Source organism: Narcine bancroftii, chromosome 5 (assembly GCF_036971445.1).
Source record: "Narcine bancroftii isolate sNarBan1 chromosome 5, sNarBan1.hap1, whole genome shotgun sequence".
Classification (NCBI taxonomy): domain Eukaryota; kingdom Metazoa; phylum Chordata; class Chondrichthyes; order Torpediniformes; family Narcinidae; genus Narcine; species Narcine bancroftii.
Genome location: NC_091473.1, coordinates 77,618,852 through 77,646,596, shown reverse-complemented (window position 1 = coordinate 77,646,596; position 27,745 = coordinate 77,618,852). Strand labels below are relative to the sequence as shown.

At 40.4% G+C, this 27,745-nt stretch overlaps 3 long non-coding RNA genes across 3 annotated transcripts; 1 reads left to right on the top strand and 2 right to left on the bottom strand.

Annotated features, from left to right (window-relative positions):
- Positions 1-245: 245 nt before the first annotated feature.
- On the bottom strand, positions 246-13,566 carry LOC138763560 (uncharacterized). The gene is made up of 3 exons (XR_011357651.1): positions 13,389-13,566; positions 2,078-2,138; positions 246-794 (listed from the first exon to the last, which is right to left on the bottom strand). It is a non-coding gene; the product is annotated as an uncharacterized lncRNA (long non-coding RNA).
- Positions 13,561-16,879, top strand: LOC138763561 (uncharacterized). The gene is made up of 2 exons (XR_011357652.1): positions 13,561-13,741; positions 16,042-16,879. It is a non-coding gene; the product is annotated as an uncharacterized lncRNA (long non-coding RNA).
- LOC138763562 (uncharacterized) lies at positions 14,969-16,134 on the bottom strand. Its single transcript, XR_011357653.1, has 3 exons — positions 15,922-16,134; positions 15,357-15,428; positions 14,969-15,044 (listed from the first exon to the last, which is right to left on the bottom strand). It is a non-coding gene; the product is annotated as an uncharacterized lncRNA (long non-coding RNA).
- Positions 16,880-27,745: the final 10,866 nt, after the last annotated feature.

Sequence of the window (27,745 nt, the reverse complement as noted above, 5' to 3'; positions counted from 1 at the left end):
TCAATTTTCTAGAATGAACTAGAGTTTTAAAAAACACAGATTGTGGTTAGTTCTCAATAAGACCCTTATGTTCAATTTGGGACACTGCACAGAGGGAAGGATGTTGTGGCTTCGGAAAGGCAGCATGCAGCTTCCTAGAATGATACCTGGGTTAGGGGAATTTAGTACTGAGCAGATGCTGGAAAAGTTAGAAGAGTTAAGGAAGTTGGATTATGAGGGGTTTGGGTCAAGTGTACAGAGGCAAATTTAATTATCAAAGCGTTCAAATTTATTTTCACCTGCACCAAGGTGCAGTGAGAAAGTTTGTTTTGCAAGCTGTCCTGTTAGACATCCCATTTATAATAATTCACAGTACAGAATGCAGAGTTATAGGGAGAGATTAGTTAGTACTCAGTTGAGCAAAGTCAACATAATTATACTGGTGGGAGGTTCATTGAAGAGTTCAATATCCAGCAGGAAAGAAACCATCCTTGAATCTAGTCACATATGATCTCACACTCATGAATCTTCTTTCAGATGAGAGTCGGCTGAGAGTCTTTATTGTTTTTCCAAGGCAGCGCAAACTATCAAAGGAGTCGGCGGGGGGGAAGGGGATGGGGGAGACACGTGGAAGAGGGGAGCAGGGTTTGTGAGATTGACTGAGCTGACATTCTCAACTCTCTGCAGTGTTTTTGCAGTCTTTGGCAGTGCAGTTGCAGTTCCATGCAATGATGCACCCTGCTAGGATACTTTCATTGGAGCATCTGTTGAATTTGTTGAGGGATGGAGGTGACGTGTTGAATTTCTTCAGGCTTCTGAAAAAATAGCAGTGCTGGTTCACTTCCTTTGGCCACACAAGCATAACAGGTTTAAAGTCTAAGCTTTCCTCTGAGATTCCAATAAAAGATGATAAACAACATTCATTAACATACTGGTACACAATCCTTTATCCGGAACCCTTGGGGGACAGTGTGTTCCAAATTTTGGATTTTTCTGGATTTTGGAAAGCCCACCCGAATTGTGCTACCGTATCCACCCCCACCCCATTCCAGTCGCCTGGCCGTCTCCCCCAACCGCCGGTCCCTCGGCCATCTCCCCCAAGCGTGGTCACTTGGCTGCCTGGCAGTCTCCCCAACCGCCAGTCCCTCGGCCGCCTCCCCCAACCGCCGATCCCCGCTTGCCAGATTTTGGAGCTTTCCGGATTTTAGATGTCCGGATAAAGGATCATGTACCTGTACTACAAAGATGCATGGTAAGCCTCTGAACTTCAGTTACCACCCATCACTTAAATGACTTGCACCAAAATCACTAGTGAGTCCCTCTTAGTGAATAGCTCCACCAACTTCTATTATGGTGCCATAAGGCTTCCTAGTTGCAGTGTTTGCTATCGTCTTTGTCCGCGACCAATACATAAGCATTCTTCTTCAAAAGTCTTGTGACTACACTACCTTGACCTGCACAAGAAAATGGTACGGATCCCTGTACTTATACCTTCAGCATCAAAAACATTAATTATCCAACAACCTGACCTCACTATTATGTAAATGATCTGGTATAAATGTGCATCTTTTCAATTATCTTTAATTTACTGAAATTATGATTGCACTTATACAAGATTGATCTTGAGTCATGTATTGTGCCCATTACAGCACTTCTTCAATGAATTTCTAAACATTAAATTGAAGATTATTGCAGAACCTATTTGATAGATTTTAGACCTTCTTTATAGGAATGAAATGTTGAGAATTTATACATCTGAAGCTATTTCATTTGCACAGTTCCCACCCCTCTTTTATTCTAAAATGTACCAGCCCATGCAGTTGCAAATTCTTCTATTCAACCATACTTAAAGAATTTTTCCCAATGCCTGCATTTTTATAGTTTCTGACCTATAAATTCAAAGCTCAGCCAACCATATAAAGTCTTTATAAATTTCAAAATTGTATTACAAGACTTACTATTGAGCCTGTTACCATGGCAACAAGAAAACTTAAAATATGTGACTAAATAAGTTGTAGGTGGGTTTTCTAAAATTGTATCGATTTGCCTCTATTAAAGGTATAGCTCCAAACTAAAGAACAATATAAGTTGCACTCACACTGGACCATTCATCGACCAGACCCTCCAATGTAGTCCAAGCCATTAATCTCTCGAGACATCTTAAAATCACAAAAATATCTTTTAAGAATAGTAAATGCTGGTAAGTAAAGTGCCATTTTCTTGATTACCAGGTTCTACCAAAAACAGCGAGGTAAACTATCAGATCAGCTGTCTCATTGATATTGGTCAAGAATTGTTGACTGAGTGATATATGTTTTTCATATCAGAACAGAATTGCTTTCAATTTATTACTTGTCATTACAGGACCAAACCATTACCATCATCCATCACAAAGTCATAGTTTTGCAAATCAATAATTTTCAATTGCTCAATTTTTTAAAATTTTGACACTGAGCAGATCCTTGTCTTCTATAACCCAGTCTACAGCATGAACGCAACCCAAATATATTCGTTTGTTTTGTTGCTTCGATTCAATGTTGCCAATGGACAACAGAGTGTAAACCAGAAAACAGAAGCCTTGTTGCACAAGTCTTGGCCTTGGAAATCTCAAGTAGCACAAATGTCAATCACATGCTTTGCCAGCCAAAACACTCAGACTCTAATAATGTATCCGTGCTACAACCAAGTATTGAAAAATTTGTGTTGGGTGGTATCTATCTCTCCAATAATCCTTTGAGGTGAAGATGAAACCAGGTAAAAAAAATTCAAGATAAAATTTTCCCCTGGCATTCTCATAGCACCCTTGAATCAATGATACCCCAGTTCTATTCAATCAAAGCTAATCGATAAGATCAGTTAGATCCTGATATTTCAAAGCCACATTTTGTTTTGATGTGTAGTGATCTCTGCCGGGCCAATAAGCTTGAAGAAATAAGGAGAGATACAAGTGTTTGTAAAGATATCAGAGGGCTGAACTCAGCTAGTGAAAGACTATGCCACCAAAGATGGTAGAAAAGAAATCTGGTTGCAGGAGAAACTGTTAGGATCAAAGTACAGAATGTTGCCAGTGAGGATGGATAGAGAATGCAGCTGTAAGTGAGACAGGGCTGAAAGTGAGCTGCAAGAGTTAAGGGAATCTGATCTACAGCTTGTTTGTGGCTGGTTACCAACAAAGGCAGGAGGAAGGATTAGCAAAAGCTTAAGTGGGTCCTGGTGGGTCAAGCTTATTGCAGTGTGGATAAGGGTTAGTCACAATCCTGTAGCTCTAGGTACAATGAACAACAACGAAGACCACTTTGAGTTTTGTGGTTTGTTGCGATGGGTTTTCAATTTAATTAAAATCCAGATTGCATCATTATTGTTGGAAATGTGGCCTTAGTCCCTGATTAAACTGCATTGAAGGAATTTCAAAATTTGACAAGTAAAGCAATTGTTATATTGACCAGTGTGATCTTATGGAGATCTTAATTTAAAAATGGATAGTATTTGCAGTTGTTTTGGTCACTTATGACTTTTCATGGCTGGAAATACACTAATAATAGAGATCATACAAAATTTATGTTGGTTTGACTGCATATTATATAAAAATATATATAATTTCAATAACAGGGAAATGAAAATAAGTGATCACCTGCAAAGGGCTATGCACAGACACAGCTCGTAGAGTCATTACTCTTCATTGACTTAGACCCAGGTTTAATCCTGACCTTGGGTGCTATCTGTGTGGAGTTTGCATGTTTTCCCCATGACTGTGGGATCTCCTTCAAGTGCCTAAGTGAGTGGTAGAATGTGGGGTTCTGAGAATGTGGGGAGAATAAAAAATGGGGCTAATTTAGGTTTGGTAAAAGTGGGGACTGGTGGTTGGGCCTGGGGACTGTTTTCATTCTCTATCTCTATTATCAGACCTGAATGAATATGTGATGCTGCCACTAATTTCATTAAGACCAGCTTGGACAGGGAGTCACGTGATGGAGTAATGGCTGGTAGGAGAATACCAGCCCTCACCAGAAAAGAAGGAAAAAAAGTAAAGAAAAAGCAAAGCCCCAGACACACAAACCACAACAAATAAAAAATAAAGGTGTGGAGGAAATGGCTCCTAAGAAAGAAAAGCCAAAAACAACGGGAAGAAAAGAAGAAGGAAAGATGCCGGAAGAGAAAGGTAAAGGCCTTACCTGTACGAAGAAGCAGGGATCTGCCGTGGAAAGAGGAGCCCACTCCATGAGGTCAGTGGATACTCCTCAGGGTCGCAACCCACTGAACGCAGGACTACAAAGATGGCTCACGGAGCAAAACAGTGGTGCGCAACCGCACACGACAAAGACAACACCGACAGGAGGGCTGTGGAACTCCACAGCTTGAACAACTGAGAAAGACTCGACAGCAGGGCTCCCAGCGGGAAGATACAGAAAATAATGGGAACGGGAGGGAGGAGAATGAAAAAAGGAAATCAGAAACACAACAGATAACCAGCCCAGAAGAAGAGTACCAACATAAAGACACTATTAAAAAAAATACCCAACAAACTGAGACAAACAGCCCAACAAGAATGTCAGAAGAGATGCAGATACAAGGCACAGGTCCTGGAGCGGACACAGGGGAAGAGGAGGGAGAACATCAAGCTCTGCACAGAGAAATAGAAGATAAAGGGAATGGACTGTACATAGATTTAAAAAATTTCAAGAATATATGGAAGCAGTAAAAGAATGGCAGGCAAGAGAATTTAATGAAATAAAAAGAAGAATAAAAGGTACAAAAGAAAAAGTGAGTAGATTAGAGATGGTCATGACAGAAATAGGGAAAAGAGTAGAAACAGCCATAGAAAAGGAAGTAGACGACTTAAAAAGAAAATTGGAAGAAACTGATAAAAAAAGTAAAGAAATACAGGAATTGTTAGTTCAGAAGATGGATATAATGGAAAACTATAATAGGAGAAACAATATAAAGATAGTGGGCCTTAAAGAAGATGAAGAAAGCAAAGATATGAAAGAATTTATAAAAGAATGGGTCCCCAGGGTCCTAAGAATGCCAGAAAAACAGCAAGGAATGGAAATAGAAAGGGCACACAGACATTAGCCCCAAAACCACAGCCACAACAAAAACCAAGATCCATTCTAGTAAAATTCCTGAGATATACAGCAAGAGAAAATATATTGGAGAAGGCAACAAAAAAAATGAGAGAAGACAAAACGCCACTGGAATACAAAGGTCAAAAATTTTTTTTCTACCCAGACATAAATTTTGAGTTCCTGAAGAAGAGGAAGGAGTTTAACGCAGCAAAATCGATCCTATGGAAGAAAGGCTATAAATTTATGTCAATATATCCAGCGGTGCTTAAAATAGTTATCCCGGGGCAGCAAAGCACACTGTTCTCGGATCCGGAGAAAGCACGAGAATTTGCAGAATCCCTGCAAAACAGAAAGAGAGATGAAGAGATGTAACAAGAACAAGAATGACGACAAACTTCATATAAAGAAGAAAAATAATGTGTAAGTAAGAACTAAGAAGGGGAAGAAAGGAAGTAAGGGGGGAATTAAGAGGGTGAGCTTTGTTATATGTGAAGATAAAATACTTTTCTGGAGAGGGCTGGGTGGGAGAGAATAACAGTCACTACGAAATCAGTTGACGCTTGCGAGCGGGTTCGCAATCCAAAAGGAGAGGGGAGTTGTGGTTGCCTGACAAGGGACAAGGGGCAACTCAGAGAGGGGGGGACATTTGGGGTTAAGGGAATTTTAGATGTGGGAATAGTGGAAATATTTTATGTTTTAGAAGTGTTGTCTTACAGTGTGTTCAAAAAAAGAAAACAGAAATGGATAAGGAGGAAAGGTGATGATGAGGAAGCGGAAATGAAAGGTAAACAAAGTATGAAATGGCCATGTTGAACTATATGACTATAAATATTAATGGAATACATAACCAAATCAAAAGGAAGAGGCTGTTAAATTTACTGAAGAAAGAAAAAATTGATATAGCATTCGTACAGGAAACACATCGAACTGAAGTGGAACACAATAAATTAAGGAGAGACTGGGTAGGGCACGTAACGGCAGCATCATATAATTCAAAAGCCAGAGGAATAGCTATATTAATCAATAAAAATCTACCAATCAAAATAGAGGAGGAAATAATAGATCCAGCAGGGAGGTATGTAATGATAAAGTGTCAGATATATTCAGAATTTTGGAATTTGCTCAATGTATTTGCACCTAATGAAGAGGATCAAAAATTTATGCAAGATATATTTTTGAAGATTGCAGACATGCAGGGGAATATACTGATAGGAGGGGACTTTAACCTTAATTTGGACTCAAAGATGGACAAAACTGGACAAAAAACTAGCATAAAGAACAAAGTAACCAAATTTATGGTTAAATCAATGCAGGAAATGCAACTTCTAGATATATGGAGGAGACAACACCGAAAGGAGAAGGAATACTCATATTATTTGGGTAGACACAAAATATACTCCAAGGGAGAGTTAGAAAAATGAAATATAAAGCTAGATTGTTATCGGATCACTCACCCATGTTATTAGCAATAGAGCTGCAGGACATCCCACCGAGAACGTATAGATGGAGACTAAACTCCATGGTACTTAAAAGACAGGATTTTAGAGAATTCATTGAGTGAAAAATTAAAATGTACTTTGAAATAAATACGGAATCAGTGAAAGATAAATTTATACTATGGGATGCAATAAAAGCATTCATCAGAGGGCAGATAATAAGTTATGTAACTAAGATGAAGAAGGACTACAATCGGGAAATAGAACAGCTGGAAAGGGAAATAGCAAGTACAGAAAAAGAATTAGCAACAAGAGAAGATACAACAAAAAGAAGAGAATTGGCGAACAAAAAAATAAAATATGAAACACTACAAACTTACAAGGTGGAGAGAACATAATGAAGACAAAACAGAAGTATTATGAGCTAGGAGAAAAAATGCACAAAATACTAGCTTGGCAGCTTAAGACAGAACAAACTAAAAGAACGGTATTGGCATCAAGGAAAAAGGACAAGCAAATTACATATAACCCAACGGAGATCAATGAAAACTTCAAGGAATTCTACGAGCAATTATATCAAACTGAGAACGAAGGGAAAAAAGACAAAATAGACGAGTTTCTAGCTAAAATTGAACTACTGAAATTGCAAGAAGAGGAGCAAAATAAATTAATAAAATTATTTGAAATAGAGGAAATACAGGATATATTAAAAAAAAAACTACCGAACAATAAAATGCTGGGAAAGGACAGACTCCCAATATAGTTCTATAAAACATTTAAAGTCTTATTAATTCCTCCTCTCCTGGAAGTAATGAACCAGAATGAAGAAACACAAAACATACCAGATTCATGCAAAACAGCAATAATTACAGTAATACCAAAGACAGGGAAAGATCTACTAACACCAGCATCATATAGACCAATATACTCTACTCAACACAGATTATAAGATAATAGCTAAACTATTAGCAAACAGATTGGCCGACTGTGTACCAAAAATAGTAAAACTAGAACAAACAGGATTTATTAAGAAAAGACAAACAATGGACAATATCTGTAAATTCATTAACTTAATCCACGCAGTACAAGGAAACCAGACGCCAACAGTGTTGGTTACCTTAGATGCATAGAAAGCCTTTGACAGAGTAGAATGGAATTATTTATTCAAAGTACTACAGAAGTTCAACCTTCCAGAGAAATATATTAATTGGATTAAAGCATTATATAAGGGACCATTGGCGAAGGATATATATCAAACCAATTTAAATTAAGCAGGTCAATGAGGCAGGGATGTCCACTATCTCCCTCACTGTTCACATTAGCTATAGAACCACGGGCAAAACTGATAAGAACAAAAAATAAAATAAGAGATATAAAAATAAAAGAAAAGGAATATAAAATCAGTCTATTTGCAGATAACATCATAGTATACTTAACAGAACCAGAAATATCAATAAAAGAATGACATAAGAAATTGAAGGAATATGGAGAAGTGTCGGGTTACAAGATCAATGCAAATAAAAGTGAAGCAATGCCAATGAGTAATGTGGATTTCACAAAGTTTAAGAAAGAATCATCATTTAGATGGCAAACACAAGCAATTCGACACCTAGGTATTCAACTAGATAATAATCTAGGCCATCTATACAAATTAAATTACCAGCCATTAATGAAGAAATTACAAGACGACTTAGAATATTGGAAAAATTTACCACTAACAGTGATAGGAAGGGTAAATTGCATTGAAATGAATATATTCCCAAGGATACAATACCTATTCCAATCGTTACCAATTCACCTAACAGAGAAATTCTTCAAGGAGTTAAAGAAAATAATAAGGAAATTCTTATGGAAAGGGGGGAAACCGAGGATAGTGCTAGATAAATTAACAGAATGGTACAAACAAGGGGGCTTACAGCTACCAAACTTTAAGAATTATTATAAAGCAGCACAATTAAGATACCTATCAGATTTTTATCAAACAAGGGAAAAACCAGATTGGACCAGATTAGAACTAGATAAAATAGGGGAGAAGGTACCTGAACATATACTATATAAGTGGGATGAAAAGCTGGTGCAACAGGGGAATGCACCAGTACTGCACCATCTGCTCAACATTTGGAAGAAGATTCACATAGAAAGGTAAAACACAAATTATCAACTACCAAAATTAATATTGATGCAAAATCAACTAATCCCCTTCACATTAGATAACTTTTCCTTTAGAGAATGGGAGAGAAAAGGGATCAAAAGAATAGAAAATTGTTTTTCGGGAAATATATTATTATCTTTTGAACAAATGAAGTGCAAATATGGTATAACTCACGGTACAATGTTTGCATAGCACCAACTGAAAACCTACTTGAAGGACAAATTGGGAAGCAGGCTGAGATTACCAGAAGGAAGCAATTTTGAATATGTGATTACAGACACAATGATAATTAAAAGATTTGTAACAAACATGTACACCAACTGCAAGAAAAAGAGAACGAGGAAACAAGCTGTAAACCCAAACAAAAATGGGAACAAGATATAAACATAAAGATAAAGAATGAAACATGGGAAAAGCTATGCTCCGGAACTATGAGAAATACAATAAACACGAGGTTACTCATAATACAATATAATTAGTTACACAGGCTATACACCTCCCCCCAAAATTTAAATAAATGGGACTCAACAGTGTCAGATAGATGTTTTCACTGTAAGAAGGAAACGGGAACAACAGTACATGCAATTTGGGCATGTGAGAAAGTGGAAAAGTTTTGGTAAGATCTAAATCAGGTATTAAATAAAATCACAAAAAGCAACATACCAAAAAATCCAGAGATCTTTCTTCTAAGTAATATAAGAAGTAAAGAACTAGGCCTCAATTTGGATGAAGCGAAAAAAAAAAATTATTATGATAGCTTTAGCTGTAGCAAAAAAATATATTATGTCAACCTGGAAATTAGAAGACAACTTGAGAATACAGCAATGGTACATAGAAATAAATAAATGTATTCCATTGGAAAAAATAACATTTAATTTAAGAAATAACATCACAGTATTCGATCAAATTTGGGAACCCTACATGGAACACAACAGAGAAGTCCTACCGCGGACCTCCACCACCTAAAATGACAGAAGGAGAAGAAGACGAAATGAACTGACTCAGTATGTAAAAGTAGATGACACAAATTTCTTGTTTATTTTCATTGTGTGATGACATTGTTTAATGGGTTTAATGTATCATATATGTTGAACGTTCAGTGGGTGGGGAGGGGGGTTGAAGGAGGGAGGGAAGGGAGGGGGGAAAAGGGGAGAAAATGACACTGTGTATATTCAAGAGGGAAATGTTTGTGTGTATTTTGGTCAGTATGGTTCATAGTGTGAAAATAAAAAATATTTAAATTTAAAAAAAGACCAGCTTGGACAAATGTGTGCCCATGCGCACATACTGACAGTTTCCCAACCAGAAGCCTTGGATGCATCAGTAGATTTGACACCTGCTGAAGGCGAGATCGAGTTTGTTTAAAGATGGTGATCGGATCTCTACAGGAAGTCAAGGTATGACTTACAGAAGACAATCTCTTTTGGCCTAAGTCATTTTATCTTGGAAACTCCTATTGTACTAAGTTTCCTTTTTCATCACTCTCTAATTGATCAAGCTTATTTACTCTGGAAAGTTAAAGGTATAACATGCTTTTCGGATTTATTCTTGGATAACTCTTTCATGTCATTTGAACAATTATCCATGAAATATGATTTACCTCGATCTCATTTCTTTCGATATTTGCAGATTAGGAGTTTCTTAGTTTCGACTTTACCCTCTTTTCCCAATCGGGAGACTACGACTGTTTTAGAGGATATACTATATTCAAAATTCCCTCCAAAAGGTGTGATATCTAAATTATATAATATAATTACAAAAATAAATTCTGGGACTTTTGAAAAGTTTAAAAATGATTGGGAAAGAGAACTCAACCTTCATATTTCTAATGAAAATTGGAATAAAATTCTGCGACTGGTAAACTCTTCTCTATGTGCAAAACATTCACTAATACAGTTTAAAGTTGTTCATAGAGCTCATATGTCTAAAGATAAACTCCATCGCTTTTATTCTCATATCGATCCTATATGTGATAAATGTCAATTGGAAATAGCTTCCCTTACACATATGTTTTGGTCCTGTCCCTCTTTACAGAATTATTGGAAGGAAATTTTTTCCATTATATCTACTGTTTTGAATATTGATTTACAACCACATCCCATTACTGCAATTTTTGGATTACCTATGATAGATTTGACTTATTTATCTCTTCCTGAAGATCGTATGATTGCTTTTCTTACACTAATGGCTAGAAGATCTATACTATTAAATTGGAAAGAGGTAAATCCTCCCACTGTTTTCCAATGGTTTACCCAAACCATACTATGTTTAAATTTAGAGAAAATTAGAAACTCTGTCTATGAATCCCCTTCTAAGTTTGAGTTAACCTGGCGACCATTTATTCAATATTTTCATTTGTGGTGAGTTGATCTGGCTCTGTTTTCTTTCTATGATTATGTATGATAATTGGGCTGTAAGATGAGATCGGAGTGATCGGCGTGGTTTAGCTATATCTGTAGGTTTTTTTTTTAAGTTTTTTTTAAGTTTTTTTTAATTCAGATTTGTTTTTTCTTCTTTTTTGGGGTTTTTTTTTTCTCTTTTTTCATATATAGTTATTAATTATATCTTTTTGTTTAGAGATAGTTCACACCCTAAACTGATCAAAATTTTTTTTTATGATATATTTTTATTCTGTAATATTATTGTTTAATATCTCTGTATTAATTCATTACTTACTATGTATTTTTTTTATATCTCTTTGAACTGTATGTGTTTATAAATTATAATAATAATAAAAAGATTGAAAAAGAAAGAAAGAAGACAATCTCAGTAAAAAGAGGCGATTCCAAGAGAAGATAAAGACAGTCAGAAACTCACCAGCTATGGCAGGGATCGCAGGCCATTACCAAGTGAGGAAAAATACCATAAATGGTTGTGTAGCTTCACTTTTCATGCTCACTTTGAGGTGAAAACTCAGTAGTGTCTACGAGAATCCCTACAGGGGTTGATGACCCTGTGATATCTGTTTCTGAGGCCAACGTTGAAACGTAATTGAAGAGAGTGAACCCGCAAGGGACTGAAAATCCGTGTCAACCAATAGTTGAGTGTTCACGGACATTTTCAGATTCAGATTTCAGATTTATTCCCAGAGTACATTCATGACATCACATTTTTCTGGCTATCCATCCCAAAGGAAGATAATGATTCCTTTCAGTCAGTTTGTGGGGTTTGATATGAGGATGCCCCACTCCTCAGAAAGGATTTAGTGAGTAGGGGTTGCACAGGTCCAGATCCACCCTCTCAACATCCCCTCCTGGATCCAGCAGCATGGTGAGGTCCAAGATGGCTGGGGGAACTTCTGTGACAGTGAATGGCCAGACCAAGCTTTGATGCAAGGGCTGTCCTTTCTGTGCTTCATGTTACATGTTTGTTAGATGGTCATTGACCCTTGGAAAGGGTTCATCCACCCTTTGACAGATCTTGTTTTCATCCTGCTGGGTGTTTAGCCACCCTCTGCACCAGGCAAGCCTGGTGGAAGAGCCAGTTTATTCACCAACCACTTGGCCATGTAACCTGACATCATGTATAACCCTGAGAATTTTTTTCCTATGGGTGAGGCAGAATTACCACTAATTGGTAGTGCAAAAAATACTGTACACAACAAATACATGCAAACAAATAAAGAACTATAAACAGATAATGAATGTAAATAAACTGACTGCAATAGAGAGAGGAAAAACACAATAAATAAAGTGCATAAGAGTCCTTAAATGAGTCCCTGATTAAGTTTGATGGTTGAGAGATGACAGCCTGCTTGAAACAGGTGGGTACCAATTCTGTTGGAGTGAGATATTGAAGATATCCATGAATACATTGGTAAGCTGGCCAGCTCAGATTTTTAACACTTGGCCAGGTACTCTGTCTGGGTCAGATGCTTTTCTTAGATTCAGTCTCCTGAAAGAAGTTTGCATGTCATCCTCAGCTACGGATAGACTTCAGAAGGAAATTAGATCCTGAACCAGTCCTCATCATGGGGGTCACAGTGGAGAGGGTCAAGAACTTCAAATTCCTGGGTGTCCTGGGGCTTTCATATCATTGCAATGGCATCAATGTAATCACCAAAGAAAGTTCACCAGCAACTATACTTCATTAGGAGTTTGAGGAGATTTGGCATGTCATCAGAGACTCGAAAATTTCTGTAGGTGTACCATGGAATGCATTCAGTCTGGTTGTATCGCTGTCTGATATGGAAGGGCAAATGGACAGGACTGGATTAAAAACTATAGAGAGTTGTTCACTCAGTCTGCGACATCACAGGTGCCAGTCTTCATTCCATCAAGAACATCTACAAGAGACGGTGTCTTAAGAAAGCAGCCTCCGTCCTCAAGGACCCCCACCACCCAGACCATGCCTTTTTTCTCACTACTACCATCAGGAGAAAGGTACAGGAGCATTAGAAAGAGCACCCAGCAGTACAAGGACAGCTTCTCCCCATCTGCCATCAGATTTCTGAATGGACAATGAACCATAGACACTACTTCAATTTATCCTGTTTTCTTCTACTTTATATTTGAAATTTAATTTAGCAATATTTGCACCATAATGATGCCACAAAACAAAGAACTTTATGACATTTTCATGATAATAAATTCTGATTTTGATTCTGACTAGCTAGGAAGTTAACTATTTTATTTGCCAAGAAAAAATCCTTGAGAAAACTTTTATTCCTGCAAGATATTATATCAGCCTGTGAAATTCAGTGTGTTGCTTCCATGGCAACCTCATCAGTTTGCTAAAAAGACAACAAGAACTTACATTTTTGCTTTGCCTCAAAACATAAAGCCACAAATTTTGTCAGCATTGAAGTAAATTTACCATTGGCCTTGATTAAAGCTGACCATAATGATCGAACAATATCTGGCATATGGCCTAAACATTTAGATTCTTGCTGGTCAGCCCTCAGTTCAAAGGCGCCCCTGGTAAACAATCGTTGTGATGTCATAAAGCTGGCTAGGCAGCCAATGACAGTACAGGATACTAACAGCAGTAGTTCTTCACTCAGAGAGTGGTAGACACATGGGATGAGAAACCTAATAAAGTAGTGGAGGTATATTTGTCAGCTTGCTTTGAGAAACACCTGGATAACATGATGGGAGAGGATTGGAAAGGTATGGACCTCACACAGACAGATAGGACTAAATCAAGAAGGAACATTTTTTTGGCATGGACAAGCTGAGCCTGTGGGGTCTGTTTCTCTTCTGTAGATCTTTGACTCCCTAAAATGTGCAACTAACCATTGACTATACAAAAGGGCCAATCATAGTGAAGACCACTGTCAAAATTGGAATTGAGGTGGGGTTATCACCAAAAACACCCCTGATTCATAATACCTGTATCATCAATATTGGATACAAGATCCTGGACACTTGGTCTCAGAAAGGGATCAGCTGTATAAGGACTGTTATGAGCAGGGGAAACATATCATTCAATCAGTTAAAAATACATATGGTTTGTTAAATAATTATTTTCTATGCTATCTTTCAACTGAGATCTTATTTAAGGGACAAATTAGGTCCTCCAATGACTTTACCAAAGTGCAACAATTTGGAGACTCTGATTTGAAAGGGGAATATAAAGAAATTTATTTCAGCAGCGTATTTACTATTTTAACCAAATCTCCTAAAAGGGGGTTACATAAGTCAAGACAGAGGTGGGAATCAGATTTGGACATAATAGTTGGAGAACATTGCTGGTCTGATCTATGTCGAGACAGTATGACAAATACAGTTAATGTTAGATATAGACTAGAACAGTATAATTTCTTGCATCAGTTATAACTCACAGGGCAAAAATTAAATAAACTTAAATTAGAGATTTCAGACCAATGTTTTAGATGTGGCAGAGAGGTGTGAACCTTTCTACATTCAACCGGGTCATGTTCAAAAGTAGGGTCTTCCTGGATAGATGTAGGAAATTTCCTAGAAAAAATTATAGGTAAACATTTTCCACAAAACCCAGAATTGTTTTCACTAGGAAACATCATGGGTGTAAGACCTATAATGAGGCTGTCCAAATTTCAAATGCAATTTGTAAAGATTGCATTAGTGGTGGCCAGGAAATGTACTGTGGTTATCTAGAAGTCTGATTCCCATCTAGAAATGGCACGATGGTACATGGAAATGCAAAGTTATGTTCCCTTTGAAAAAATCACTTACAGCTTGAGGAAAAAATATGATGTTTTTAATCAACATTTGGCAGCCGTATTTATGGCAAATAGCTGTAAATCTTTAGTTCCCCCCCCACCCCCACCTCTCTTGGGAGCACCCTGTCTGTACCCATCTCCTGGATCTAGAAAAGCTAGATAATTTAAGGCCCAGAAGATGAACAGTGCATACCTGAACACACCTTTTTGTTTTCTCACTTTTTAGTCTAGTCTTGAACTATCTTGATTTCTTGCTCTCTCTTCTTTTTCTATTTTTCTTACATTTTTTCAGGGGCAGGGAGGAGGGAAGAGGGGAGAGGGGAGGTACGGTTAATTATAGTTAGACGTGCAATAGTTATTAATGGATGTATGTTATTATTTTTTGGAAACGTTTTGTCTTTTGCGCTGTTTGACTTGAAAATTTGTAAATAAAATATGAAAAAAGACAGCTCCCAATGCTTTTCTCAGACTTTCTTGCTGCTGTCAATTTTGTGGATAATGATAGTTTTAGTAATACTGAAAAATGTGTGTCAATGAGATACTGCATGTATGTGTGGAATGGGACTGACGGAATTGCTCACCTGGAAGTTGCCATGAGCTCCAGGGCCAAACAGCCTCCTTCTCTTCCAAAGGAATTTTATGATTCTGTGAGTCTGGAATTTAGAAGTCAAAGACACAGATTATAAAATGACAATAAAGATTTAGGGTGACAAGTTTAGCATAATGGTTAGCGCAATGACTTTACAATGCCAGCGATCGGAACTTGACCAGGGTTCAAAGCCCGCGCTGTCTGTAAGGAGTTTGTATATTCTCCCCGTGACTGCGTGGGTATTCCCTGGGGGTTCTGGTTTCCTCCAACCATTCAAAAATGTACCAGGGGTGTAGGTTTATGGGGTGTAAATTGGATGGTACGGATTCGTGAGCTGAAATGGCCTGTTACCATACTGTATGTCTAAAATTAAAAATTAAATTAAAATTAAAAAAATATGGAGGCAGTAGTGAGCAGAAATATTTAGATAAAACACCCCTGGAAAGCAGAACCTAAGATCACAGAAAACACCTCTAGTGGCATTTGTGTTAATCGAATAAACTTTAGAGATTCCTTATGGGAGCCAATAAGTTCTAATATTCCGGGAATACTGTTACCTCAATGGGAAACCAGAAATTAGGAATGGATATGATAGATTCTGAAGTGCTTGCAATGATATTTTAAACTTTGATGGAGAGGTGATGATAGAATTCTTGTCTCTGCCCTTCCCACTTCAGGCCCATGTGTCAGGAAAGTTTCTTTGCCAAATTTGCATCTTCAAAGGCTTCAAGTGAGCTCCAGCAGGCTGAGGGCCAGTACAGCTGTCACTGCAATACCAGCCACTCTTGATCCAGGACTCTAATCCATTGTGAGGAAAGTATATGACTAATGCAGCAGTGATTCAGAAGTGGAGAATTTTCCTCAGACTGTCTCTGGGGCATCTTGCTAATAGAGTTTCATAGTGGCATTCTGCAACCACTGTCCATGAGCTGGGCCAACTCTCAGAAACATAGTTCTGAAGGCATTGTGTTATATCATCACCACCATGTCAATGGATCCCGGTTTATGGTGGGATAAAACGTATGGCTCCATCCCACTGTAGGGAACATTTTTATTACACTGCACATGGATTGGTAGAGCTACTTCCATGAAAATGTTTTTCAGAAAACAGAAAGCATTTGTTAATTGACAGCAAATTTAAGCACCCTCATTAAGCACAGTTGTGATATTAAAATACAAGGATATAAACTCGCAAAGGAACACTGAATAAAGCAGAACATTCAGAGATGTAGTTAGAGAGAAGAAGATTAGATTGATAGGCTAACAGAGAGTAGGGCACATATAGCTAGAGAAACTGATGGACCAAAAGTCAGAAAGTAGGCAAAGAGAGGGATGGATCATAAATCAGAGAGAGGGGCACACACACAGACAGACATAAGAGTGGACCAACAATGAGAGAGAGGGGCACACAACGACAAAGAGAGGGATAGACCAACAGAGAGCAGGGCATGAACATGTATACACACACACACACACACACACACACACACACACACACACACACACACACACACACACACACACACACACACAGTTAATATAGCAAAAGAGAAAAAGATAGAGAAAGAAAGAAGTGATAGGTGAGGGCAATGGTGACAGTTACAGACAAGCAGCCAGACAGTGGAGATTGTGAGTGATAGATATATACAGACATTCTGAGAGAAGGGCAGGAAGATTTTATGCAGACTCCAGAAACCATTGAATAGGTTAACTGAACTCCAGAGCCACACCCAATCTGAACCTCTTCATCTTCCACACCCGTGTATTTCCAAGAATATGCTGCATTTAATACAGGTCATTTGTTTTCACTTGTTATGGAATAATGAACAGTTGTGGTATTCAAATGCAAAGCAATGTCTAATGGCAATAAGTGACCCTGTCAGTCCAGCATTAAGAGATTTATAAAGGTCTCTGATTCATGGGTAGGATTGAATATGGTTCAATCATGGTTCCTCAACAATCTCCATTGGGCTGTGTTCTTAGCCCTTTGCTCTACTCACTTTACACATACAACTATATGGCTCATTATGACAATAAGGCTATCAATAAATTTGCCGTCAATACTATGGTAGTGGGTTGTATAAAGAAAGATGACAATTCAGCCAACAGGAGGGAGATTAAAAAGTTGGATGAATGGTGCAATCAGAGTATCTTTCCTGGATCTAACACGCCAAATGTTTCGTGAAGAAAACATATAACGCCTCAATTAATACAGGAGTTTGCAGGGGCTTGGCATGACATCAGAAATTTCTATAGTGTGATGGAAAGTGTCCTGACTAGCTGCATCATGGTCTATTATGGTGACACCCATATCTCTAAGCATAAAGCCCTGCAAAAGGTAGTGGACACAGCCCAAGACATCACAGGTAAAATCTTCACCACTATCAAGAACATCTACAGGGAACACAGCCATTGGAGAGCAGTAGCAATCATCAAGGATCCACACCACCCAGCACACCCTCTGTTCTTGCTGCTGCCATCAGGAAAGAGATACACGTCCCACAAGACTTGCACCACCTGGTTCAGGTACAACATCTGCCCCTCCACCATCAGACTCCTCAATGGCAAACTCAATCAGGGACTCTTACTTGTGCACTTCATTGATTTTTTTTATTCTCTCTGTATTGCACAGTTTGTTGACATTCATTAACAGTTTACAGTTCTTTGTTTGTTTACATGTGTACATTGTGCAGTTATTTGCACCACCCATAAGTGGTAATTCTACCTCATCCTCAGGAAAAGGTTCTCAGGGTGGGATGTGATGTCATGTATGTACTCCAACAATAAATCGGAAATCTAAAATCTGATTATTGCATTACATTGATTGGATTGGTCAGGCAATGCTTAAATACGGCTTAGGCTGTAGTTACTCCCTGTGTGATTTTTCCTGTCACCCAACTTGGCAATGTTACTTCTTCATTAGGCTTCTTCAGGTGCATTCTCTGCCAAGAATGCGCCTGCAGAAGCGGAAGCAGCCCTTTGAATTGCCGTTCAGGTGGCAGCGCTAAAACCGCAGCACTGGCCACTGCACTGGATGCACCTCTGAGCGCACTCTGGCTCCTGTCCAGAGTCAGCTGTACTCCCGCCCACTGATGTGATGTCATTTTGAGCACAATTAGAAGGTCCGCAGGATGATGGCGGACCCGAGCAGGCAGGAGACATAATGATGATGGTTTCAGTCTTTCTGAGTGTTCAGAACGAGATTCATCAGATCCTTGGTAAGGCTATTATTGCTGTTGAAACTCTTCAAACATCCTTGAGATCTGAAAATCTATAGGTGCAATCAGGAGAAGGTTCCTGCAAAGGTTGTGGACAAGAAGATGGCAGTTAGAGGCTGAAAGGCGCACGGAGTGTAAGCGCCGCAGACGAAGGCGAATTCTGCTTGTCAGTCAATTAACTTTGGTGACACATTGGTCTCTCTGGAGGTTGAACTGATCCCAGGGCACTGAGTTCTGGAGTAATATCCTCACCAAATTTGATGATGCTGAGTGGAGGAAACACTTTCGTATGTCGCGTGGCACCTTTCACTTCATGCTGGAACACTTAGAACCTCACCTGAAACCACATAGACTAGACGCAGCGACCATTAGAGCCTGGAATTCAATTAGCTGTGGCTCTGTGGTGGTATGCCACCCCTTATGAGTATTGATCCATCAGTACCATCTTTGGAATAGGCGTCAGCACCATGTGCATGGTGGTGCAGGAGGTAACTGCTGCTTTGAGGAAGTTCCTCGGTAAACGTTTCATCTCCCTGCCAAGTGGAACATGTTACCAGGAGACCATTGACAGCTTTGCGCAAAGGGGATACCCAATGTGTGCTGGTGCCATTGATGAGTCACATATTTGAATTATCACCCCCAGCGATGCTGCAGCCTGCTAAAATCACAAAGGGTGGCACTTGGTGGTTCTGCAAGCGATGGTCTACCACAGGTTCTGGTGAGTTAAGCCTTTATTGATCTTTATCACATCACATCTCAATGTCTATAACTTCAATGTGCTTTCCATTCATGTTACAACTTCTCAGATGCGTTTGTGGTTTGGCCGAGCTGCACTCATGATGCCCGAGTGCTTGCCAACTCTCATCTGTATAGAAAGGCAGAGGACCAGCTCGGATACCTCTTCCCACGTGACGTGAGTGCTCACCCTTCAAATCTCCATGTGTCAATGTTATGCACACTTATTATGTCAACGGTCAGGTGTATGAATTAACTACATTTCTCCATTGTGTCCCCGCAGATGTCCAAAGATGTTGATGGAGTGGAGGTTCCAGAGCATCTTGTGGGTGATGCGGCATACCCCCTATGAACCCGGCTGATGAAGGGGTTCACACACCACCAACTACTGGATCCGGATCAGCGAAGATTTAACAAGGCCCTTAATTCTGCAAGGATAGTGGTGGAACATGTGTTTGGCGTCTAAAAAATCACTGGCGGGGCCTGCCCAAGCGTCTGGATGTCTTTACCGCCTTACTCCCAGATGTTGTGTTTGCCTGCTGTGTACTGCACAACATATGTGAGATTAACAAGGAATACTTCCTGTCAGAGTGGACATTGGTTGAAGCAGATGGCCCTGCATCCAATAGTCCAGATTGTCACAATCAGCAGGCCCATGGGCACTAGGCCATTCATTCTACCATTATGTCCATCTGGTAAGGGTATGTCCCTGCCACCCAGCTCCCCAATTCCCACAACTTGTTCCTCCCTCCACCCTCCCCTCTCCCCCAGCAAAACTGCGACATGAGCCTGCTGCCTGGCATCTTATATATTCTCGTGAAGGAACGGTTGAATATATCTTGTGTGCTTGTCAAAAATTTAATAAAAATCGTTTTTCGAGAAACCTCATTGCTTCATAAATATCTGAGGTAGATAATGCGACATAAACATTTCAAATTATGCTTAAATTAGATGTAAACCATGGAATAGGCAAAACACAGTGCAAATCCACTCCACACTTGAACAGCACAGAACAAACGCAAAAACGGTAAACACAGTAAACACCTTCACCCACCACCATCGCATCTCATTGCTGAGTGTTTCAATCCTTAAAGTGTTGCACAGAACCTTGCACATATAAAGGGCTTCATGAATAACAAAAGTGAACAGTGAGTTAGCAGCATTAAGGAAATTTAGTCTGACAGACACCTAACTCCAGCATTGAGAGGAATGAGGTGGGGGGGGGTGGTTGAGGATCCTGTCCTGGACCCCAGCATCTTAGTCATGCCCAAGTGTCCACTACCATGATTCACTAGTGTAGAATGAAATGGCATGCTGGCTAGAGGGGGCAGGTACATGGTATTAGGATGACCATATGGCTGCAGGAATGGGGATGGACAGGCCTCCATTCATGTGACCAATCTGTTGAAGATGGCAGACTGCCTGTCCATTGCAGCGCTCAGTTCCTGCAGGGAAGCTGACAACCCAGTCACCCACTGGGCATGTTTGTCCACTTTGGACCAGCGCATTGCTTCCTCCTCCTCCCTCAGGTCAACGAGCAGGGCTCTCTCCTGATCCAGCCACTCCTCTGCACGCTGGCGGTCCCCCTCTCTGTTCTCCCTGTCAAGTGCCAACATCATCGCCTGCAGCTCCTTAGCAAGAACCTGACCCTTGGTCAGTCGCTGGCGCTTGTGTCTGGGAGCAGAGACTGTGGGTGGAAACAGGAAAAGTGCATCAGTATTGGACATGTGCTTTTCCATAAACACAACCTCAAAGCTACTGTACCTGTGTTCTATGGTGAGAGTGCCGCCTTGCCACTTCCAGAGATGGTGAACTCTGTGCTTCCTCTCTCGGGGGCATCCAAATCTGTGGTGGCCTGCTCCTCCTGGACCGCCATGTCTCCTCCATCATGGCCGTTGGTTGAGTCTTGAGATCCCTCAGGGATGAGCTCTGGGGAATCAGAGCTCTCCAGAGTGCTGGCTATGTACATTCAAGGGAGTAGCTGAGCAGCTAGCCCCCCAGATATTGAGGCACTGGTCAAAGTACTGCCAGTCCTTACACCCATTTCCGCTCCTCCTGTTGTTGTCAAGGACTGCGTGGAATTTCTTCCTTAGGCTCTTCAGCTTCGTAACCACCTGGTTTTTACTGCGGCTATGCGCATGTGCTGAGAGTACTCCAGACAGGGGCTCAAATGTGGGACCATCCCTCACTGTCCCAGTGAGCTCCCTTTCCTGGGATTCCTGAGACAGATGGTTTAGCAGCAGTCTTACCTCTCCTTCACACCAGTTTGAAGCCTTTTTTGGAGCCGTTGTTCGATTATAAAGTTTTTCTGCAATGCTGACACAAATCAACAGTACCTGTACTAGCCTGCCTGCACAACGTGGTTCAAAATTCGCGCCAGGCGAATTTTGACGCCACGTCATCAGCCTGCCCCTTTGGCAGCCGCTTTCAGCCAGCTGCATTCAGAAGGCTGGGGGGTGGGGGGGACCACTGTGTTGTGGTGATTATCCCTCCTGGAGGAGGGTTATAAAGTTCGCCTCGCAGGCACCTGTTGCGTTTTCAAGTGGCCTCCCGACAGCCGCATATTGGCATAATATGTGGCTTTACAATCAGGGATTTTGCCTATTGTTATTAAGCAGAGCCCTTCTCCTTTATGGCAAGCTTGACAAACAGGCCCCAGCGGTCATCTTAAGCTCTTTCCTGAATAACTCTGGGCACATTCAACAAATGTCTACATCATTCTTGAGCTTCACCTCCCAATGATAACACCTCATTCCTTTCAGAAATGAGTGAATGCAGCACCTTCACTTTCTGAAGGAGCATTGCGTTCATGAAGAAAACACTATTCAGGGAAGATGTTGTCTCCAATAATGCCACACTCTCTTATCACTGCATTGGAATGCCATCATGTCTTTTATGCTCAAATCACTGGAATGAGGTTTCTGCGACAAGAATGGAACCTGATACACATTAATGAAGGCTTCACATTTATTGAGACATAGCTACTAAATTTGTGGGTAAGTTCAGTTCCTGTAAAATAAATCAAAATTCCCTTCCTCTACTTCTGTTTAGATCGCCTTGTTTCCCACAAAGGTGAAAATTGAGGCATGTACAGTGTGTCCATTTTATGCTGCTTCTGGTTTGGCTACTGGGAGGCATGAGAGAAAAATATCATTTAGACAACTTCTTCCCATTCAGTGTCCTCTCTTAAGAGAGGCTTGTGGAAGAGGAAGGTAAAGATGTGGTGAGTTAAATTGACTCAAAATGGCACCTCTGAGAACCTTAGGTTGAAAAACTACAATATTTTATGAGCTGAATCATCTTACAGTGTTATTGAAAGACCCTGCATGGAAGTGGGCTATTCAACTTGGTGCAGGAACAATCCATTTAGTCACATTTCTCTGTGCTCTTTCCATAGACCAGCAAGTTACAGAGTTGTAAAATTACACAGCATGGAAACAGGCCCTTCAGCCCAACATCCTTGCTTGCCAAGGTGCCTAACTGATTGTCTCATTTGTCTGTGTTTGACCCAAATCCTTCTAAACCTTTGCTATCAATGAATCTGACTAAATGTATTTTAAACATTGTAATTTTATCTGCTTCTTCCAATTTCTCTGGCAGCTTGTTCCATTTACCCTTGATCTCTATGTGGAAAAAGTTGCCCTTATGTGGTGGTACACCACCGGCCTACTGCAGGGGGCAACCTCTGTACCTGCAGGAGTGTAAGGGGACAGGACAACACCTGGCCGGGTGTCAATCAGTTGGCCTGAATGGATCAAGCCCCACCCCGTCGGGTGTCAATCACCCTCCGGGATATAAGCCTGCACCGGCCTCCCGAGGCTCATTCAGAGTTGCTGCAGCCACAGCCAGCTTGGCTCTGTGAAAGTCTTTGTTGATAAAAGCCTGTTGTACAGTCTTTATCTTTCTGTGTGCACCACACCTTAAATTCTTTCCTTTTAGATTGTTATCCCTTACTAATCACAGAGCACCAATGGCATAGAGATTACTTAAAGTGGTATGTGAGTGGAAAGGAAAAGGTTGAGAACCACCGGTCTAGAGCCTTTACATCCCTCTTGAGGGATGACCTTTAGGAATGGATAGGCTCCATTTTAAATTGGATCTTCTTATTTCTCCTATCAAAATGTAATACTTTCATTTGTCATTTCTCTGCCCACTCCATCGGCTTGAGAATACCCCCATTACTAGCCTTCTCACAGTTTATAATACTTCCAAGCTTAGTATCTTCCACAAACCTGGTCATGAACATTCAAGTTATCAATATATATTAAGAAAACCTGTGGTCCTGGTACCCACTCCATAGTATATTTCCAGTCTGACAATCTTTCACAACTGCTCTCAGTTTCATATTTCCTAACATAGTATCTATCAGTGGTCTTTGCATCCATTTGAAAAATATGGGTTGAGTCTCACACATTTGTCTTGATGGGTCCATTACTTAGGCAGAAGGTAAGAGAACAACAATGGTCACATCTATATTTACAAGTGACAATGTCCTACAATATCCCGATTGAGCTTGAAATACACCGATCAATTTTGTAGATTGCACCTCAGTTTAGATGGAATGTATATTACAGAAGTCTCCAAAACCACACGTTGTAGTGTGTTAGCATTTATGCATGATGTCCTCTTTTATATTTTCTTTGAAATTTATCCTGGAATCAAATTTTGGACTTCCTTTCCAGGAAATCCCTGGGTACAAAAGAGTATCATTCCTGAGAACTGTCCGTAAACCAAACTATTTGGAATTCAGAAATTTTTAAAAAACAGTATGTGGGAGAGGAACAGATTCACTGAGTATAGATCTTCTTCTTCTTTGGCTTGGCTTCACGGACGAAGATTTATGGAGGGGGTAAAAAGTCCACGTCAGCTGCAGGCTCGTTTGTGGCTGACAAGTCCGATGCGGGACAGGCAGACACGATTGCAGCGGTTGCAAGGGAAAATTGGTTGGTTGGGGTTGGGTGTTGGGTTTTTCCTCCTTTGCCTTTTGTCAGTGAGGTGGGCTCTGTGGTCTTCTTCAAAGGAGGTTGCTGCCCGCCAAACTGTGAGGCGCCAAGATGCACGGTTTGAGGCGTTATCAGCCCACTGGCGGTGGTCAATGTGGCAGGCACCAAGAGATTTCTTTAGGCAGTCCTTGTACCTTTTCTTTGGTGCACCTCTGTCACGGTGGCCAGTGGAGAGCTCGCCATATAACACGATCTTGGGAAGGCGATGGTCCTCCATTCTGGAGACGTGACCCATCCAGCGCAGCTGGATCTTCAGCAGCGTGGACTCGATGCTGTCGACCTCTGCCATCTCGAGTACTTCGACGTTAGGGGTGTAAGCGCTCCAATGGATGTTGAGGATGGAGCGGAGACAACGCTGGTGGAAGCGTTCTAGGAGCCGTAGGTGATGCCGGTAGAGGACCCATGATTCGGAGCCGAACAGGAGTGTGGGTATGACAACAGCTCTGTATACGCTTATCTTTGTGAGGTTTTTCAGTTGGTTGTTTTTCCAGACTCTTTTGTGTAGTCTTCCAAAGATATGCTTGAATGAATCAGCCTGATGAAAGACGTTCATCATGCTTCAACATTATTTCACTTTTATTTATTTGATAAAACATATCAGCTCCAGTGACGTTTAATTATATTCACTCAAAGTTGACTAGCGATAGTCTGGATTTTTCTTTCCCCTTCTTGCACTGCTAGCCTCAATCTGAGGCAATTACAGAAACACAAGTTGGAATGAAAAGGCCCTTTAGCCATATAACTGTTTACGGTGTGGAAGCAGGCTCCGTCAGCCCTTCGAGTCCACACCGGTTCACTTGAACAACTTCACTAGATCTCCCCTCCCGCTCTCCACCCATAACCCTCCAACCCCCTCACATCCATGTATACATCCAACCTTCTCTTAAATGACAGAAGGGACACTGTTGCAACTATCTCTTTTGGAAGATCATTCCATTCTGCCACCACTCACTGAGTGAAAAAGCATCCTGTAATATTTCTCCTAAAGTTTTGCCCCCTTACTCTTAACTCATGCCCTCTTGTTCCAACCTCCCCTACCCTCAGGGGAAAGAGTCTGTTTATGACTAGTCTATCTATTCCTTTCATAATTTTAAATACCTCTATCAAATCCTCTCTCAACCATCTACATCTAAAGTCCTAGTCTCCTTAATCTCTCCCTGTAATCTAGATGCTGTAAGACAGGCAACATCCTTGTAAATCTTCTCTGCACCCTCTCCAACTTATCTATATCCTTTCTATAATTTGGAGACCAGAACTGAGTACATTACTGTAAACCTAGCCTCACCAATGCCTTAAACAGCGGCAGCATCACTTCCCAGCGACTAAACTCTATATTATGATTTAAGAAGGCCAGCATACCATATGCCTTCTTAACCACCCAGTCTACATGAGAATCCACCTTCAATGAACTCTGCACCATAACCCCCAGGTCCCTCTGTTCGTCTGTGTACCTCAATGCCCTCCCCTTAACTGCATATGTCCTATTCTGGTTATTTTTACCGAAATGCAGCACCTCGCACTTGTCTACATTGAATTCCATTTGCCACTCTTCCAAACAAACCAAATCCTTCTGTAATCCAAGAAAACCTTCCCATATAATCCACTATTCACCCTATTTTCGTATCATCCACATATTTGCTTATCCAGTTAACCATACCCTCCTCTAAATCATCAATATAAATGATAAACAAGGGACCCAGCACCGATCCCTGAGGCACTCTGCTTGTCATAGGCTTTCAACCTGACAGACAGTTGTCCACCATGACTCTCTGCTGTTTATCTTCCAGCCATCTCTGAACCCATGTCACAATCTCTCTACTAATCCTTAGTGATTGAACCTTCTTTATTAACCTTACATGCGGAACCTTATCAAAAGCCTTACTAAAATCCAAATAGATCACATCAACCACTGTACCTTCATCCACATTTTTGTTACCTCCTCAAAAACTCAACAGGGCTCGTCAAACATAACTTACCCTTTACAAACCCATGCTGGGTGCCTCTAATCAATCCCTGCATATCCAGATATGCAAATATACTATCTCAAAGAATACCCTCCATAACCTTCCCCACCACCGAAGTTAAACTTACTGGCCATAATTACTTGGCCTACACCTAATGCCTTTTTTAAACAACTGAACTATATTTGCAACCCTCCAATCCTGCGGTACCACACCCTCCCTCCAGTGATCTTTGAAAAATTACTGTTAGTGCCCCCACTATTTGCTCCCTGAACTCCTTTAAAGTCCCATCAGGACCCAGAGCCTTATCCATCTTTATTGACCCTAGAAGCTCCAAAACCCTCACATTACTTATCCCTACCCTCTCCATAACTAAGCCATTTGTCTCACTTATCTCATATAGACCTTTCCCTCGTGAATACAGACGAGAAAAAATTGGTCAATATCTCTTCCATCTCATACAGTTCCTCACATAGTTCACCAGTCCCATCATCCAGTGGACCTACTCTATCCTTAAGCCTCTTTTTACTGTTCATGTATCTGTAAAAACCCTTAGGATTTACCTTCACCTTATTAGCTATGTACTCCTCATACCTTTTTTTGCCTTTCTAATTTCCATCATAAGGTTCTTCCTGCAATCTAAGTAACAATCATACAGCTCATCAATCCCCTGTTTTTTTATATATTTAGCATAGACGGCCCTCTTGTCCAAAACCAATTTCTTAATTTTTCCAGAAAACCATGACTCCTTTGAACCTTTGGTCTTCCCTTTTGGCCAGACTGGACCATAAAGATCATGTACTCTCAAAATCTTACCCCTAAATGTCCTCTAAATTTCCTCTACATCCTTTCCGGCAAAAAGATCAGTCCACTCAACTCTCTGTAAGTCCCTTCTCATTTCTACAAATCTGGCCTTTCCCCACTCAAAGACCTTAAACCTCAGACCCAACCTATCTCTTTCCATCTTTAAGCTAAAGCTAATGGACCCATGATCACTGGATCCAAAGCTCTCTTCAACGCTCACCTCCATCACCTGCCCTATTTCATTCCCAAACAACAAATCTAACACTGCTCCCCCTCTAGTGGGCGTCTCAACATATTGCTGCAAAAAGCAATCCTTCTGTAAATTTTTTTTAAATTTTTCACGCTATGAACCATATTAACCAAAATACACACAAACATTTCCCTCTTGAATATACAGTCATTTTCTCCCCTTTTTCCCTCCTCCCTTCCCGCCTTCCTTCCCACCCCCCTCCCTACCCACTAAACGTTCATCATATACAATACACTAAACCCATTAAACAATGTCATCACACAATGAAAACAAACAAGAAAATTGTGTCATCCACTTTTACACACTGTGTCAGTTAATTTTGTCTTCTTCTCATTCTATCATTTTAGGGGGTAGAGGTCCACGGTAGGCCCTCTCTGTTGTGTTCCATGTACGGTTTCCAAATTTGTTCG